A 16,921-nucleotide genomic window follows, 5' to 3' on the forward strand; every position below is an offset into this window, starting at 1 on the left:
CAAAAATACTGGTTCTAATTAAATAAAAATGTAATTCATGGTACATACTTTCAAGCAGCACTGTACATTACTTTGTGGTTTTACATCCAGTATGAGGCAGTGGGCTGCCAGGATGTTTAAAATGTTTGTGCATGTGTGTGTAGTACATGTGTATGTGTGTGTAGTACATGTGTGTGTGTGTGTGTGAGGAGGGAGTGCATATTCCTCTACAAGTGTGTCCAATGAGAGGTGAATAGTTTTCCTATATAAATGCCTATATAAATGTTGTGCTGTCACAGTGAACCTGCGCTGAACCCACCTCTGTCAACAACCATGACTGTCTTATTCCCCATTTTCCTTCTCTGCATTCCCTGCTCTCCAGTTAGAAAAAAAAACACATGAAAAAAAATCGCCTAAACTTTAGGGCTTAACTGTATACGCGCGCCAAATAGCCTACACAGCCAAATGTTGACTTTTTTTTTTTTAMACATTTTTATTTCACATATTTATTTTTCACCACATCCAGCTACATCTGGGGTCCCATCCAGGGACCGACCAGGACCGAACCTGCTTCGCTTCAGAGGCGAACCAGCAGTGGGATGCAGGGTGATATGTTGCTGGAATGAATGTGCCAAAACCTGCAACTGGAAAAAAGCTAGCAAAAGCAAAGGCCAGGGTAACATAATCAAAGCTAGGGAAAATTTAAGTAAAGAGGGAGGTGTTTTATTTATTTGATTTGATTTATATAATTGCATTATCATTTTAAAAAATCCCTGAATCTATTTTTTTTGCATCCATTTACAATTAATTTGTTCTCGTATTTTTTTTATTATTTCCTTGCAGTATTTTGTTTTGCTATCAATACTTTTGGGTTTATGTTTTAATCATTCTTTTTGTTTGCAATATTAAGAATTTTGTTCTCAACTTCAGAAGTTTTTCTTGATATGATTGGCACAAAAGTATGTCACTCACTAGAGGGTTGCACCATATAATAACACTATTATTCTATTAAAGGTGTTTAAAGCGGCAATCCTTAATTGAAACATCAACAAAATGTTTTCCCCGCCAGAGTTTCAGTAAAAAGCTGAGGGATGGGGCTGGAGAAATGCAACCACTCTCAAATCCATAGACTTTGCCATGGATGCAAGGGCTGACCATCCATGATATCAAAATTATAGTTTTAATGCAACAGCTGTGTCAGATTTCAAAAGCTTTACGGCAAAAGCACAATATTCAATAATCTGAGAACAGCGTTCAGCCACAAAAGGAAGCCATACAGTTACCCGCCAAATTGTGCAGTCAACAAAACTCATAAAAAGCATTATAAATTTTCACTTTGCTGATCTTCGTCAGAATGCACTCCCAGGACTCCCACTTCCACAAGAAATGTTYGTTTTGTTCGGTAATGTCCATCATTTATATGTCAGGAAGCACGTTCACTAAAAGCAGACGAAATGTCAAAAAGTTCCGTAACAGTCAGTAGAAACTTGTAAAACGATGTATTGAATCATTCTTTAGAATGTTTTTAACATAAATCTTCAGTAACTTTCCAACCAGAGAATTACATTGACTTCAGATGTGCATGGAACAGAGCTCCCTCTCATGTGAACGTGCATGGTCAGAGCATGGTCAGGTCATGATAGACCTGACTAATTCCTGTCTCCTTCGGCCCCACTTCACAGTAGAGGCATCAGACAAGGTTCTACAGACTGTTGACATCTAGTGGAAGCTGTAGGAAGTGCAAACTCATCCATATCCCACTGTGTATTCAATAGGGTCTTGGTTGAAAATCAACCTCAGAATTCCCACTTCCTGTTTGGATTTTTTCTCAGGTTTCTGCCTGCCATATGAGTTCTGTTATACTCACAGACATCATTCAAACAGTTTTAGAAACTTCAGAGTGTTTTCTATCCAATATGAATAATAATATGCATACATTAACAACTGGGACTGAGGAGCAGGCAGTTTACTATGGGCACCTCTGTGCACCTTTCATCCAAGCTACTCAATACTGCCCCTGCAGCCATAAGAAGTTAACCATGTTTTTAGGTACCAATCATTAATTTATACGTCCAAAAATGGATGTAGCAACTAAGGATTGCCCCTTTAACATGCAGTGACCTTCATACAGCAGAATTATGTCAACATTTGAATGTGATCCATTAATGTGCCCACCAAAAACTTATTCTGTCCACAGTTCCACAAATGTCCAACAAAATCGCTCCCTTGTCTTAAATTTGGACCTCTTAGATGTGGTCGCCCTACCTCCACTGGTGGAAACATTGCTACTTCAACATGTTAACAACATCTTTTCAGATGTGAGGAGAATAACATTATTTCAACCCCACATGTGGATCTGCAATTCCACAAGTGAAAATGAGATGTTTTCTTACTTGTGAACCTGCAAATGTTATTTTCACATATGATTGAATTTAACATGTGAAAGTGAGATTTTCATGTGAATGTTTTGCATATCAAATTTTCACGTGAAAGTTTTTAACATGTGAAATCGTAACTTTCACTTGTGAAACTGCAATTCATGTTACTCTAAATTCAATACATGTGTAAATATGGTTTAACCAGTGAGATTTAAGCTAAACATGTGAAAACAGCTATTTCACATGTAAAGATATCGACTTCTTCCTCTCTCGTTACATCGCTCACTTTACTCTGTCTCCTTTCCTTACTCTCCCTTTTTCTTTCACTCTCCACTTTCTGGTTCCTCTACATGTCCCTAGCTCCATTTWAAAAAATCTCTCTAAAACTATTTTTTTACAGCATTCACCCACCTGATCCCTTCCTTACATATCCCTCTTTCTTTCTCTCTCTATCTCTCGCTCTGTAACTCCTTGCTATCATTTGGAATGTTCTGGTCTTACAAAAAAGTCACTCTTAATCAGAAGAACCTGGCATATTTTGGCAATGAGCTACACTTATGGTAATTCAATCAGACATGAGCGAGAGAGAGAGAGGGTTGGTAGAAAGGGGGCACGAGGAGGATAGTGAGTGTAAGAAAGGGAAAATAAGGGATTGAGAAAAACAGGGAGGAAAAATGAGAAATAGGTGGGAGGGAGGAAGAGAGGGGGAGTAAGAGGTTGAACAGTTGATAAGCAGTTTGATCCACATGTTGAAATGATTGTTTAATTAAGCAGATCTGTGTGAGCTCTAGGAAGAGTCTTGGTGGTTCAAAACTTCTTCCATTTAAGAATGATGGAGGCCACTGTGTTCTTGGGGACCTTCAATGCTACAGACATTTTTTGGTACCCTTCCCCAGATCTGTGCCTCAACACAATCCTGTCTCAGAACTCTACGGACAATTCCTTTGACCTCATGGCTTGGTTTTTGCTCTGACCTGCACTGTCAACTGTGGGACATTATATAGACAGGTATGTGCCTTTCCAAATCATGTCMAATCAATTGAATTTACCACAGGTGGACTCCAATCAAGTTATAGAAACATCCCAAGGATGATCAATGGAAATAGGATGCACCTGAGCTCAATTTCGAGTCTCATAGCAAAGTATCTGAATACTAATGTAAATAAGTTATTTCTGTTTTTATTTGTAATAAATTTGCTAAAAATGAATGAATAAAAATAAAATGCTTGGTAATTACAGGGTATTGTATTCATATTAATGAGGATTTATTTTTATTTGATCAATTTTAGAATAAGGCTGTAACATAACAAAATGTGGAAAAAGTCTGAATACTTTCTGAATGCATTGTATGTCTCTGTGTCTGTCTGTCTCTATTGAGGGGAAGGCAACACCATTAAACACCCATTGACACTAGAACAACTTACTTTAAATGTTTTTCTGTGTGAGAGAGAGCGAAAGAGCGAAAGAGCGAAAGAGCGAAAGAGCAAAAGAGCGAGAGCGAGAGAGAGAGAGAGAGAGAGAGAGAGAGAGAGAGAGGGAGCAAGATAAATAGTGAGTGCTGAATAAAATCGTTTTCTTTAAAAGTGTCTCTTTAAATGTGTGTTTCTACATTTCCTGTCTGTTTATATTTTGTATTTGTATGGCTGTCTTTTCCATGTCTGCATATGTGAAGTGCATGCCTGAGTGTGTGTCTATATAATGTATGGGTGGGTACATCGTGTGTGTCGGTGCGTGTGTGAGAGCGATGATGGAGGCTGCGATGGCAAGGCGGTAGAGCTGGAAGCACGGCGTGTTTTGCAGGTGTGTGTGTTGGCAGCAGTTTCTGTTGAGTTACAAAGCCCTCTGTAATTATCAGCATGCCCTGTCACAGCATGTTTTGACAAAACTCATACCCAGAGTGTCTCCATATCACAAACACACTTATTCATGCATATATGCACACACAGAAAAGGTGCACGCGAGCGCGCGTGCGCACGCACACACACAGGCACGGTCACACATGTTCAAAAGCAAAAACACATCAGTCAATGCATAGGGAAACATAGGGAATGCTGTAAAAACACTAATCCACACAAACACACAGTCAAGGAACTCACACCCTTTCACTCCCTGATCTGTTTCACCTGTTCCTGTGATTTTCTCCCCCCCTCTAATTGTCGCTTATTTTCCACAGTGTATTTATCCCTGTGTTTCCTGTCTCTTTGTGCCAGTTCGTCTTGTATGTTTAGTCAAGTCAACCAGCGTGTTTTTCCCGTACTCCTTTTGCTATTCTCCTTTTTCTAGTCCTCCCGGTTTTGACCCTTGCCTGTTTCTGGACTCTGTACACACTTGTCTGACCATTCTGACCATGAGCCTGTCTGCCACTCTGTACCTCCTGGACTCTGATCTGGTTTTGACCTTTTTGCCTGTCCACGACCATTCTCTTGCCTACCCCTTTGGATTATTAAACATTGTAAGACTCCAACCATCTGCCTCCTGTGTCTGCATCTGGGTCTCGCCTTGTGCCTTGATAGTACGAACTGGCCATGACAGACCCAGCAGACTTGGACCAGCTCCGCCACGAGGTCTAACTGCAGGGAGCCACAATTAGGAGACATGAGGAGTTGGTACAGGGCCTTTTGGAAGGGCTCAGGTCCTTGACGGAACGCCACGACCATGGGTTAAAGGCTATTATGGAGCAAATCAGGGAGTTAGCTCAGAGGCTGCCCACCACCTCTGAAAAACCCCAATCACCCAGTCATTTTCCCCCTACCTGTGGTGAGTTTGTACAGCCTATCCCAGCTCCCCGAGAACCCCGCTTACCTCCTCCGGAGCGATATTTGGGGAATCCTGGTACCTGCCGGGGTTTTCTTTCTCAGGGGTTTTCTTTCTCAGTGCTCACTTATTTTTGAGCTACAGCCATTTTTATTTCCTTCAGACAGATCGAAGATATCGTATATTATTACGCTAATGTCGGGAAGGGTGCTCTCCTGGGCTATGGCAGTTTGGGAGCAACAATCTGCCATTTGTGGTCATCTGGAGGAATTCATGGCAGAAGTGAGAAAGGTATTTGAGTCTCCGGTTTCCGGGAGAAAGGTGGCCAGTAAACTGCTTGACTTACGTCAAAACTCCCGTAGTGTGGCAGACTACGCGGTTGATTTTCGCACATTGGTCGCAGAGAGTGCCTGGAATCCAGAGTCTCTTTTCGATACTTTTTTGCACAGATTATCTGAGGAGGTAAAGAATGAGCTAGCTGCTCGGGAATTGCCGATGGATCTCGACTCCCTTACCATTAAAATTGATAGATGCCTAAGGGAACGCAAGAGCGAGAGGAGGTCAGTTCTCGGGCACACTCGTGCACCCGCTATGGTGCATTCACCTCCAAGGGAATCCRGAAGTTTCCGAAGGCAGCTCTTCCGAGAGGATTCGAAGCCACCCGAGCGCTCACGGGAATCTACAACGGGTGAGTTGGATATTCCTGAGCCTATGCAATTGGGGAAAGAGCTAGGTTATCAGTTGGGGAACGCTCACGACGGATGAATAATGTCTGTACTGTGGAGGGGCAGGACATTTTATAGCTACCTGCTCTATTAGGAAACCCTTGTCTCTAGTGGGTACCAGTACTATGGTGAGTCAGACTGGGAGTTCCCTAATTCCCATCACCCGCACACCCCTTTTTGCTCTTGTGCTGTGAGGAGACCAATCTAAGTCTCTCCGAGTGCTCATTGACTCTGGGGCTGATGAATGTCTTATGGATGCCACTATTGCTACGAAGCTTGGTATTCCCACTCAGCCTCTCTCTGTTCCCATGGATGCTTGGGCACTGGACGGCCGTTCTATAGGGGAAGTCACCCATAGTACTGTGCCAGTTCAATTACGGGGTTCTGGTAACCACAGTGAGACAATACAGTTCCTCCTCATTGCATCTCCCAATGTTCCGGTTGTTTTGGGATTTTCCTGGCTTCAAAAGCACAATCCGATGATTGATTGGACCACAAGCTCCATCCTGGGTTGGAGCCCATTTTTCCATTCCCACTGCCATAAAGCAGCACAGCCTTCCTCAAGTCGTCTTCCTCGGGATGTTAGCAAGACTGTGGATGTCTCTGCTATCCCCACAGAATACCATGACCTCCTGGAAGTGTTCAGTAAGGCACATGCTACTTCCCTCCCCCCGCACCGTCCTTATGATTGTGCCATTGATCTTCTCCCAGGCACTACACCACCTCGGGGTCGATTGTATTCTCTGTCTGGACCAGAGACCAAAGCTATGGAGGAATACATAGAGGAGTCTCTGACCACTTGGGCTGTCGGGCCGTCTGCATCTCCTGCCAGCGCAGGGTTTTTCTTTGTGGAGAAGGACAAGACCCTGCGTCCGTGCATTGACTAGCGGGGACTTAAGGACATTACTGTCAAGAATCGTTACCCCTACCTCTCCTCTCCTCGGCGTTTGAACCTCTCCAGGGTGCCACCATATTTTCCAATTTGGACCTTCGAAGTGCCTACCACCTAGTTCGGATATCTTTCAACACAGCCAGTGGACAGCCTTCAACACAGCCAGTGGACATTATGAATACCGGGTCATGCCATTTGGTCAATGATGTGCTTCGGTACATGCTAAACTGGTTTGAGTTTGTGTACCTTGACGACATCCTGTTTTTTTCCTGATCTGCACAAGAACATGTTCTTCATGTCAGACATGTCCTTCAGCGCAGAACCAACTGCTCGTGAAAACCGAGAAGTGTGAGTTCCACTGATATACAATCACCTTTCTGGGATATTTCATTGCTGAGGGCAATGTTCAGATGGATCCTGGAAAGGTGAAAGCAGTGGTGGATTGGCCTCAACCAACATCCAGGGTGCAGTTGCAATGGTTTCTTGGGTTTGCAAACTTCTATGGCTGTTTCATTCGGGACTACAGCACCCTGGCGGCTCCCCTCTCGGCACTCACCTCTCCCAAGGTACCGTTCAAATGGTCTCCAGCTGTCGACAAAGCCTTTGTGGATCTGAAGCATCGGTTCACAACAGCACCCATCCTCATCCATCCAGACCCCTCGCGTCAATTTGTGGTGGAAGTGGATGCTTCGGATGTTGGAGTGGGGGCCATCCTGTCCCAGCGATCTGCCCAGGACCAGAAGCTTCATCCCTGTGCCTTCCTGTCCCATTGTCTCAATCCTGCTGAAAGGAACTATGATTTTGGCAACCGAGAACTCTTGAAGGTGAAGATGGCGTTGGAAGAGTGGAGGCACTGGCTGGAAGGAGCAGAACAGCCATTCCTGGTCTGGACCGACCATAAAACCTGGAATATCTCCGTACAGCCAAGCACCTCCACTCCACCTCAACACTGGCCCTCCTGTTCACCAGATTTAACTTCACCATCTCCTACCGCCCAGGGTCAAAGAATGTGAAGCCTGACACCCTCTCCCGCCTATACAGTTCTTCTGCCACACCTTCGACCTCTGAAACCATTCTCCCTACCTCATCCCTTGCTGCCACTGTGGATTGGGGTATTGAGAACCTGGTCCACGAGGCACAACACTCCCAGCCTGGACCTGAAGGGGGCCCGGCTAACCGGCTGTTTGTCCCTAATCCAGTCCGGTCCCGTGTCCTGGAATGGGCTCATTCTTCCAGGCGGACCTGTCATCCAGGGTCCCGTCGTACACTAGCCTTCCTCCGACAACATTTCTGGTGGCCCACAATGGTTCCTGACGTTTCTGCCTTCGTCGCCAAATGCGCAGTGTGTGCTCAGAACAAGACTCCACGGCAAGCTCCTTCTGGCCTCCTTCAGTCACTACCAGTCCCTCATTGTCCCTGGTCTCATATATCTCTGGACTTTGACAATGGGCTCCCTCCGTCTGATGGCAATACTGTCATTCTGACAGTAGTCGATCGGTTCTCCAAGACCGCCCATTTCATCCCTCTCCCCAAACTACCTTCTGCCAAGGAGACGGCCAAGCTTATGGTGCAGCATGTCTTCCGGACCCATGGACTCCTGGTAGACATGGTCTCAGATCGGGGTCCTCAGTTCTCGTCTCAGTTCTGGAAGGCATTCTGCACCCTTATTGGGTCGTCGGCCAGCCTGTCATCCGGATTCCATCCCCAAACTAACGGTCAGTCGGAGCGAGCCAACCAAGACCTGGAGACCAACTTTTTCCATCAAATTGACTTGATTTTTATTTTGTCACATGCACAGGGTCGCAGATGTAGTTGCAGTGTCTCAACCAACCCCACTACCTGGAGCCGTCAACTGGTCTGGGTGGAGTATGCCCGGATCACCCTTACACCCTTCCCAGTTCTGCCACGGGACTCTCCCCTTTCGAGTGCTCCATGTGGTATCAGCCTCAACTCTTCCCGGAACAAGAGCAGGAGGTCAGCGTACCCTCGGCCCAGATGTTTTTCCGCAGCTGTCGACGTACCTGGAGAAGAGCCAGGGCGGCTATTCTCAAGACCAACTCCAGGTATCATCGACAAGCTGCTGGACCCCAGCTCCCCGCTACCGCATTAGGCAGAGGGTATGGCTTTCCACTCGGGACCTGCTCCTTCGGGTAGAGTCCCGCAAGCTGTCTCCCTGGTTCATTGGTCCTTTTCCCATCTCCAGATTCCTGAGTTCAACTGCTGTCCATCTTGTGTTACCCTGTACCCTCCGTATTCACCCTACCTTCCATGTGTCTAGGATTAAGCCTGTGTCTCACTGTCCTTTGTCTTCTGTCTCCAGGCCCATCCCTCCCCCTGGGTTATCGGTGGCCAGCCAGCGTATACGGTAAGATGCCTCCTGACGGTTCGGCCACGTGGCAGGGGTTTCCAATACCTGGTTGACTGGGAGGGTTATGGCCCGGAGGAGAGGAGCTGGGTCCCTGTTAAAGACATCTTGAACCCGGCCCTCATAGCCGATTTCCACCGCCGACACCCCGGTCAGCCAGGTATGCGCCCAGGTGGGACGCTAGGTGGTGTCCCTGGGGGGGGTACTGTTACGCCCTGATCTGTTTCACCTGTTCCTGTGATTTTCTCCACCCCTCCAGGTGTCACTTATTTTCCCCAGTGTATTTATCCCTGTGTTTCCTGTCTCTCTGTGCCAGTTTGTCTTGTATGTTTAGTCAAGTCAACCAGCGTGTTTTTCCCATACTCCTTTTTCTAGTCCTCCCGGTTTTGACCCTTGCCTGTTTCTGGACTCTGTACCCGCCTGTCTGACCATTCTGACTGCCTTGACCATGAGCCTGTCTGCCACTCTGTACCTCCTGGACTGTGATCTGGTTTTGACCTTTTTGCCTGTCCACGACCATTCTCTTGCCTACACCTTTGGATTATTAAACATTGTAAGACTCTAACCATCTGCCTCCTGTCTCTACATCTGGGTCTTGCCTTGTGCCTTGATACACCCAGACTCTCCAAAGAAGAAACTTAGGCAATAGATTACAGTTCACAATAAAATAAGAAGAACATCTAAGGACACCGTAGACACAACACATACCATCACCCAAAACACAATCCGCACTCGCTGACAAAAACACATAAAAACGCCACTACACTATTTTGTTTGTGGATACTCCAGAAGGGCTTATTGATTGTGGGGCTCCTGAGTGGTGCAGCAGTCTAAGGCACTGCATCTCAGTGCTAGAGGTGTCACTACAGACCCTGGTTCAATTCCAGGCTGTATCACAACTTGCTGTGATTGGGAGTCCCATAGGGYGGTGCACAATTGGCCCAGCGTTGTTAGGGTTTGGCTGGGATAGGCCATCATTGTAAATAATAATTTGTTCTTAACTGACTTGCCTGGTTAAATATATAAATTGTTGTACAGTTCTTTTTTTWAATTTGCCAACAGCGCCCTCTAGTAGGAGAAAGATGAACTGCCCAACTGGCTTCCCAATTTAGAGAATGGCTAGGGTCCGTTTCTACCATTGTCCCTGAAGTGTGCAGTCATTCACTCCCCCTTGTGGATTAAAAAGGAATGGAGTGGTTTAATAAATAYACATATAACACATATCATTTTTTCCTTTGAAACATTTTTTTACTTGATTTTAATTTTGTCACATGCACAGGGTCGCAGATGTAGTTGCAGTGTGGCCAGAAAATTCTTAAGCACCGAGTTCCAACAGTGCAGGTGTGAATAAAACAACAACAAAAAGACAAATGAAAATATATACATGTTTATTACTGTGACAATGATAAATATAAATAAATGTCCATTGGAGTGTGGGCAGGGTAATTGTCCATTGAGGGGGAGGGAAAAATAAAATGTCCATAGGGGAGCTGTGCGCCCGGCCCACCACAGGAGTCGCTAGAGCGCGATGGGACAAGGAGATCCCGGCCTGCCAAACCCTCCCCTAACCCGGACGACGCTGGGCCAATTGTACAGCGCATCAAGGGTCTCCCGCTCGCGGCCGGATCGAACCCGGGTCTGTAGTGCCTTAGACCGCTGCGACACTCGGGAGGCCATTATTACTGTTTTACTTTTCTATATTTCTAAATTTTCTTTCTCTCTGCATTGTTGGGAAGGGCCCACAAGTAAGGATTTCCCTCTTAGTCTACACCTATTACTTACGAAGCATGTGACGAATTAAATTCCATCTAGCCCTACACCAATTACAACGCTTTAAATCCATGAAGAGGAGTAAACATCATCTGTCCATGTAAAGACAATGTAAACATTTGCATTTCTACATACTGAATTGACATTTCCACTTTCCATTAATTATCATCCACTTAATCAGAAAGTATCAAGTAAATTACAAAATGTTGTGAAAATGCATCAGAAGAATTCCCACTCGAGAGCATCATGTCAACTAGGGCAAATAGCCTAGTTGTTCCTGGTCAGGAAACTAGGTCAAGCATATCTCATAGCCCAACCTATATCTAGACCAAAGTAGTCTCTGGTAATGGTCAGGAAAACKTATGATGACCCTACAAATACAGCCCAATAAGTAATCCCTCGCAACTATAGGCTACAGTTGGTGAAACAGTATATATATGTATGTGTTTACAATATAGTCTACACACAGCTATGAAATCAATTGCTAAAATTGATTTAACAATTATTTTTGTGCCATTCTTGTAAATCATTGTGATTAACGGTGATTAACTGCAATGGTTAACTTATTAAATGTAGTAAACGGCAATTGATTTAACTTCTGAAAAATGACTCGATTCAAATGAACTCTCATATTCTTAATGAATTACAAAACTATAGGCACAGTACATAACTGCTACATAGAAAATTATAAATTAAAACTTTTATGAATTAAATTGCTTAATGGCTGCGTTTGTGTAGCCTATAACTTTATTGCTTGTGCTATATTCAATATTGTCACAAAGAGAGGTCTTATATAACATTATGGATACCATTCCATCGGTCAAGTGTGTCATAAACAAAGTTTAAAGCATCTGCATCACATCATGACCTCTTATTTCAAAATCCGTCAAACTTCTATGATGTTCCATTTTAAAAGGAATGTTTTGTCACGTGTATGTTGTGCAATTTGCCAATTCTGAATATGAGTAGATATAAATAGTTTCTAAATTACTGTAAACTGTAGGAATTTCGTGACATTATGTGGGTAATTACCCAAAGAGCGCAGTTTCATGTATGGTTATACGACCAATGTCTGAAACATGACAATGACGAATGACTCGATATACGTTTCTTGAATCGAAAACAACGTGCTCTCAAACTTGTGCTATATGACACGCATAGAATCCACCTACTGCCCTGCTAAACCATAAAGTTCCACCACGGAGTGGCGCTGCTTCATTACGAATAACACGTGAGGACATGCTCTGGTGCTCTGGTTGTCATGACATTGTCTACACGTGCTGGGCTCTAACCACAGAGAACACTTAACACAAATTAACCCATTAAAGACCAATTGTATGATAATGTGTTATAACCTAGGTGTAAAGCATCTGCGTCACTTATGACATCTTTATTCAAAATCGAACGTATAAAAAAACCCTCAGACACAACACTGAGGCTGCTAATCAATCCACATACTGATAACTCACACACACAAAAACACATACCAACATCTTCAAAAGCACAAATACATCAGTCAATGCATAGAAATTTGGAAAACAGGTTCTTCTTTGGAGAGTCTGGCTTTGAGTTCCTTGACTTTGTGTGGATTAGTGTTTTTACCAAGGCAACAGACTGACAATAGAATAAATAAGACACCATAACAAAAAGAATGAAAACAAAGTGATGGACACAACACACRTTTTTTTAAATGTTAAAACCTTTATTTAACAAGGCAAGTCAGTTAAGAACAAACTCTTATTTACAATGACAGCCTACCAGGGAACAGTGGGTTGTTCAGGGGCAGAAAGACATATTTTTACATTGTCAGCTTGGGGATTCAATCCGGCAACCTTTTGGTTACTGTTCCCAACACTCTAACCACTAGGCTACCTGCAGCCTCGACATACCATTACCCAACACACAATCATTCACAAAAATACTTATTTTCTGTTTTAATTTGTCAACAGCTACCTAGAATCAAAAAGATAAACTGCCCAATGCTGTAGGAATTCCAACTTGGTTCCCAATGTAGAGAATGGCTAGGGTCCGTTTATACCCTTCCCTGAAATGTGCACTGATTCATTCCCCCTCGTGGATTGAAAAGGAAGGAACCTTATTAAGAAATATATTTATATATTTATAACAATATATTTATTGTTTCCATTGAACAAGACAACTACAGGTAATCCCTACACCAATCCAATGCTTTAAATCCATGAAGGGGACAAGTATTGCACACTTCAGGGAGAAGGGGTAGAGAGTCAGTCCACCAGAGAGAATGAGAGAGCAACATGTGTCCATGTATATCTCATAGCCCAGCCTATAACTAGACCAAAGTAGTCCCTGGGCATGGTCAGGAAAACATATGATGACCCTACAAATACAGGCCAAYAAGTAATCCCTCATAGGCTACATTTTGTGAAACAGTATGTATACTGAACAAAAATATAAACGCAACATGTAAAGTGTTGGTGCCATGTTTCATGAGCTGAAATAAAAGATCCCCGAAATTTTCCATATGCATAAAAATCTTATTTCTCTCAAATTTTGTGCACAAATTTGTTTACGATAGTGAGCATTCTCCTTTGCCTAGATAATCCATCCACCTGGCAGGTGTGGCATATCAAGAAGCTGATTAAACAGCATGATCATTACACAGGTACACCTTGTGCAGGGGACAATAAAAGGCCACTCTAAAATGTGCAGTTTTGTCACACAACACAATGCCAAAGATGTCTCAAGATTTAAGGGAGAGTGCAATTGGCATGCTGACTGCAGGAATGTCTAACCAGAGTTATTGAGTGTTAATTTCTTTACCATAAGCCGTTTTAGAGAATTTGGCAGTACGTCCAACTGGCCCCACAACTGCAGACCACGTGTAACCACGCCAGCCCAGGACCTCCACATCCGGCTTCTTCACCTGTCACGTTGTAAACAGAGTGCCCCATGGTGACGGTGGGGTTATGGTATGGGCAGATTTGAATTTGAATGCACAGAGATAGCATGACGAGATCCTGAGTCCCATTGTAGTGCAATTCATACGCCACCATCACCTCATGTTTCAGCATGATCATGCAAGAATCTGTACACAATTCCTGGGAGCTGAAAATGTCCCAGTTCTTCCATGGCCTGCTTACTCACCAGACGTCACCCGTTGAGCATGTTTGGGATACTCTGGATCGACGTGTACGACAGCACGTTCCAGTTCCCGCCAATTTCCAGCAACTTCGCACAGCCATTGAAGAGGAGTGGGACAACATTCCACAGGTCATAATCAACAGCCTGATCAACTCTATGCGAAGGAGATGTGTGCTGCATGAGGCAAATGGTGGTCACATCAGATACCGAGTGATTTTCTGAACCACGCCCCCAATTTTTTTTAAGGTATCTGTGACCAACAGATGCATATCTCTATTCCCAGTCATGTGAAATCCATAGATTAGGGCCTAATGAATCCATTTAAATTGACTGATTTCCTTATAATCAAATCGAATTTTATTGGTCACATAGACATGGTTAGCAGATGTTATTGTGCGTGTAGTGAAATGCTTTTGGTTCTAGTTCCGACAGTGCAGCAATATCCAACAAGTAATCTAACATTTCCACAACAACTACCTAATACACACACATCTAAGTAAAGGAATGGAATAAGAATATATACACATAAATATATGGATGAGCAATGACAGAGCAGCATAGGCAAGATGCAATAGATGGTATAAAAAACAGTATATACAATAGATGGTATAAAAAACAGTATATAAGTGACTAGTGATCCATTTATTAAAGTGGCCAATGAGTTCAAGTCTGTATGTAGGCAACACCCTCTWGATGGCTCTTTAACAGTCTGATGGCCTTGAGATAGAAGCTGTTTTTCAGTCTACTGACCTCGCCTTCTGGATGGTAGTGGGATAAACAGGCAGTGGCTTCGGTGGTTGTTGTCCTTGATGATATTTTTGGCCTTCCTGTGACATCGGGTGCTGTAGGTATCCTGGAGAGCAGGTAGTTTTCCCCCGGTGATGCGTTGTGCAGACCGCACCACCCTCTGGAGAGCCTTGCAGTTGTGGGCAGTGTAGTTGCCGTACCAGGCGGGGATACAACCCGACAGGATTCTCTCAATTGTGCATCTGTAAAAGTTTGTGAGGGTTTTAGGTGACAAGCCAAATTTCTTCAGCCTCCTGAGGTTGAAGAGGCGCTGTTGCGCCTTCTTCACCACACTGTCTGTGTGGGTGGACCATTTCAATTTGTCCATGATGTGTACGCCGAGGAACTTAAAGCTTTCTACCTTCTCCACTGCTGTCCCGTCGATGTGGATAGGGGGGTGCTCCCTGCTGTTTCCTGAAGTCCACGATCATCTCCTTTGTTTTGTTGACTTTGAGTGAGAGGTTGTTTTCCTGACACCACACTCCGAGTGCCCTCACCTCCTCTCTGTAGGCTGTCTCGTCATTGTTGGTCATCAAGCCTACTACTGTTTTGTCATCTGCAAACTTGATGATTGAGTTGGAGGCGTGCATGGCCACGCAGTCATGGGTGAACAGAAAGTACAGGAGGAGGCTGAGCACGCACCCTTGTGGGGCCCCAGTGTTGAGGATCAGGGAAGTGGAGATGTTGTTTTCTACTTTCACCACCTGGGGGCGGCCTGTCTGGAAGTCCAGGACCCAAATGCACAGGGCGGGGCTGAAACCCTGGGCCTCAAGGTTACTGATGAGCTTGGAGGGTACTATGGTGTTGAAGGCTGAGCTGTAGTCAATGAACAGCATTCTTACATAGGTATTCCTCTTGTCCAGATGGGATAGGGCAGTGTGATGGCGATTGCATCGTCTGTGGACATATTGGTCGGTAAGCAAATTGAAGTGGGTCTAGGGTAACAGGTAAGGTGGAGGTGATATGATCTTTGACTAGCCTCTCAATGCACTTCATGATGACATAAGTGARTGCTACGGGGCGACAGTAATTTAGTTCAGTTACCTTTAACTTCTTGGGTACAGGAACAATGGTGACCATCTTGAAGCATGTGGGGACAGCAGATTGAATATGTCCGTAAACACACGAGCCAACTGGTTTGAACTGTAACTCAGTAAAATCTTCGAAATTGTTGCATGTTGCGTTTATATTTTTCTTCAGTGTATATTTAGTAGTTCTACACACTGAGCTATGAAAACAATAACATTAAATTAGTCATTAATATTGTGCCATTCTTGTAAGTCGTTGTGGTTAACTGCAATGATTAACTGATTAAATGTGATTAGCCTAACTGCAATTTATTTAACTACCGAAATATGTCTTGATTCAAATTAACTCTCATATTCATAATGAATTACACATCTATAGGTACATTACATAACTGATACATTTCGAATTATAAAATATTAATGAATTACAGTTTTTAATGGTGGTGTTTGATTAACAGACAATGTAGCCTATATCTGTATTGCTTATATTCAATATCATAAAGACAGGTCATGTATAACAATATGGATACCATTCCGTTTAGGTCAAGTGTGTCATAACCAAGTAACTTTGTCACATCATGACGCTTTTATTCAAAATCCGTCAAACTTCTATGATATTCCATTAAAATGAATGTTATACCCGTATGCTATGCTTATGAATGTGTAATTTACCGACTCTGAATCAGTTAATATAAATAGTTACTAAATGACTGTAAACTCCAGAACTGTCGTGTCATTCTGTGCATACTTGCACGTCAATGCCCAAAGGGCGCAGTTCCATGTGTGGTTAATGCCGCATTCAAGTACTAATCGGAACTAGGAAACTCAGAAATGTCCGACTTGCTAACTGGTTGAAAACGGCACGCGTATAAATACAACCAGTTAACAAGTCGGAAATGTCCTAGTTTCCTAGTTCCGATTAGTACTTGAACGCGGCATATATGACCAATGTCTAAAACATGACAATGACGTATGGCTATACACGTTTCTTGAATCGGAAACAACGTGGTCTTAAACTTGTGCAATATGACGCATATATAATTCACCTACTGCCCTGGTATATCATAAAGTTTGGCCAGCAGGAGTGAGCTACAGCGCTGTGAACTCCACAACGGAGTGGCGAT

The sequence above is a fragment of the Salvelinus sp. IW2-2015 genome, linkage group LG1, assembly GCF_002910315.2.
Source record: "Salvelinus sp. IW2-2015 linkage group LG1, ASM291031v2, whole genome shotgun sequence".
Lineage (NCBI taxonomy): Eukaryota > Metazoa > Chordata > Actinopteri > Salmoniformes > Salmonidae > Salvelinus > Salvelinus sp. IW2-2015.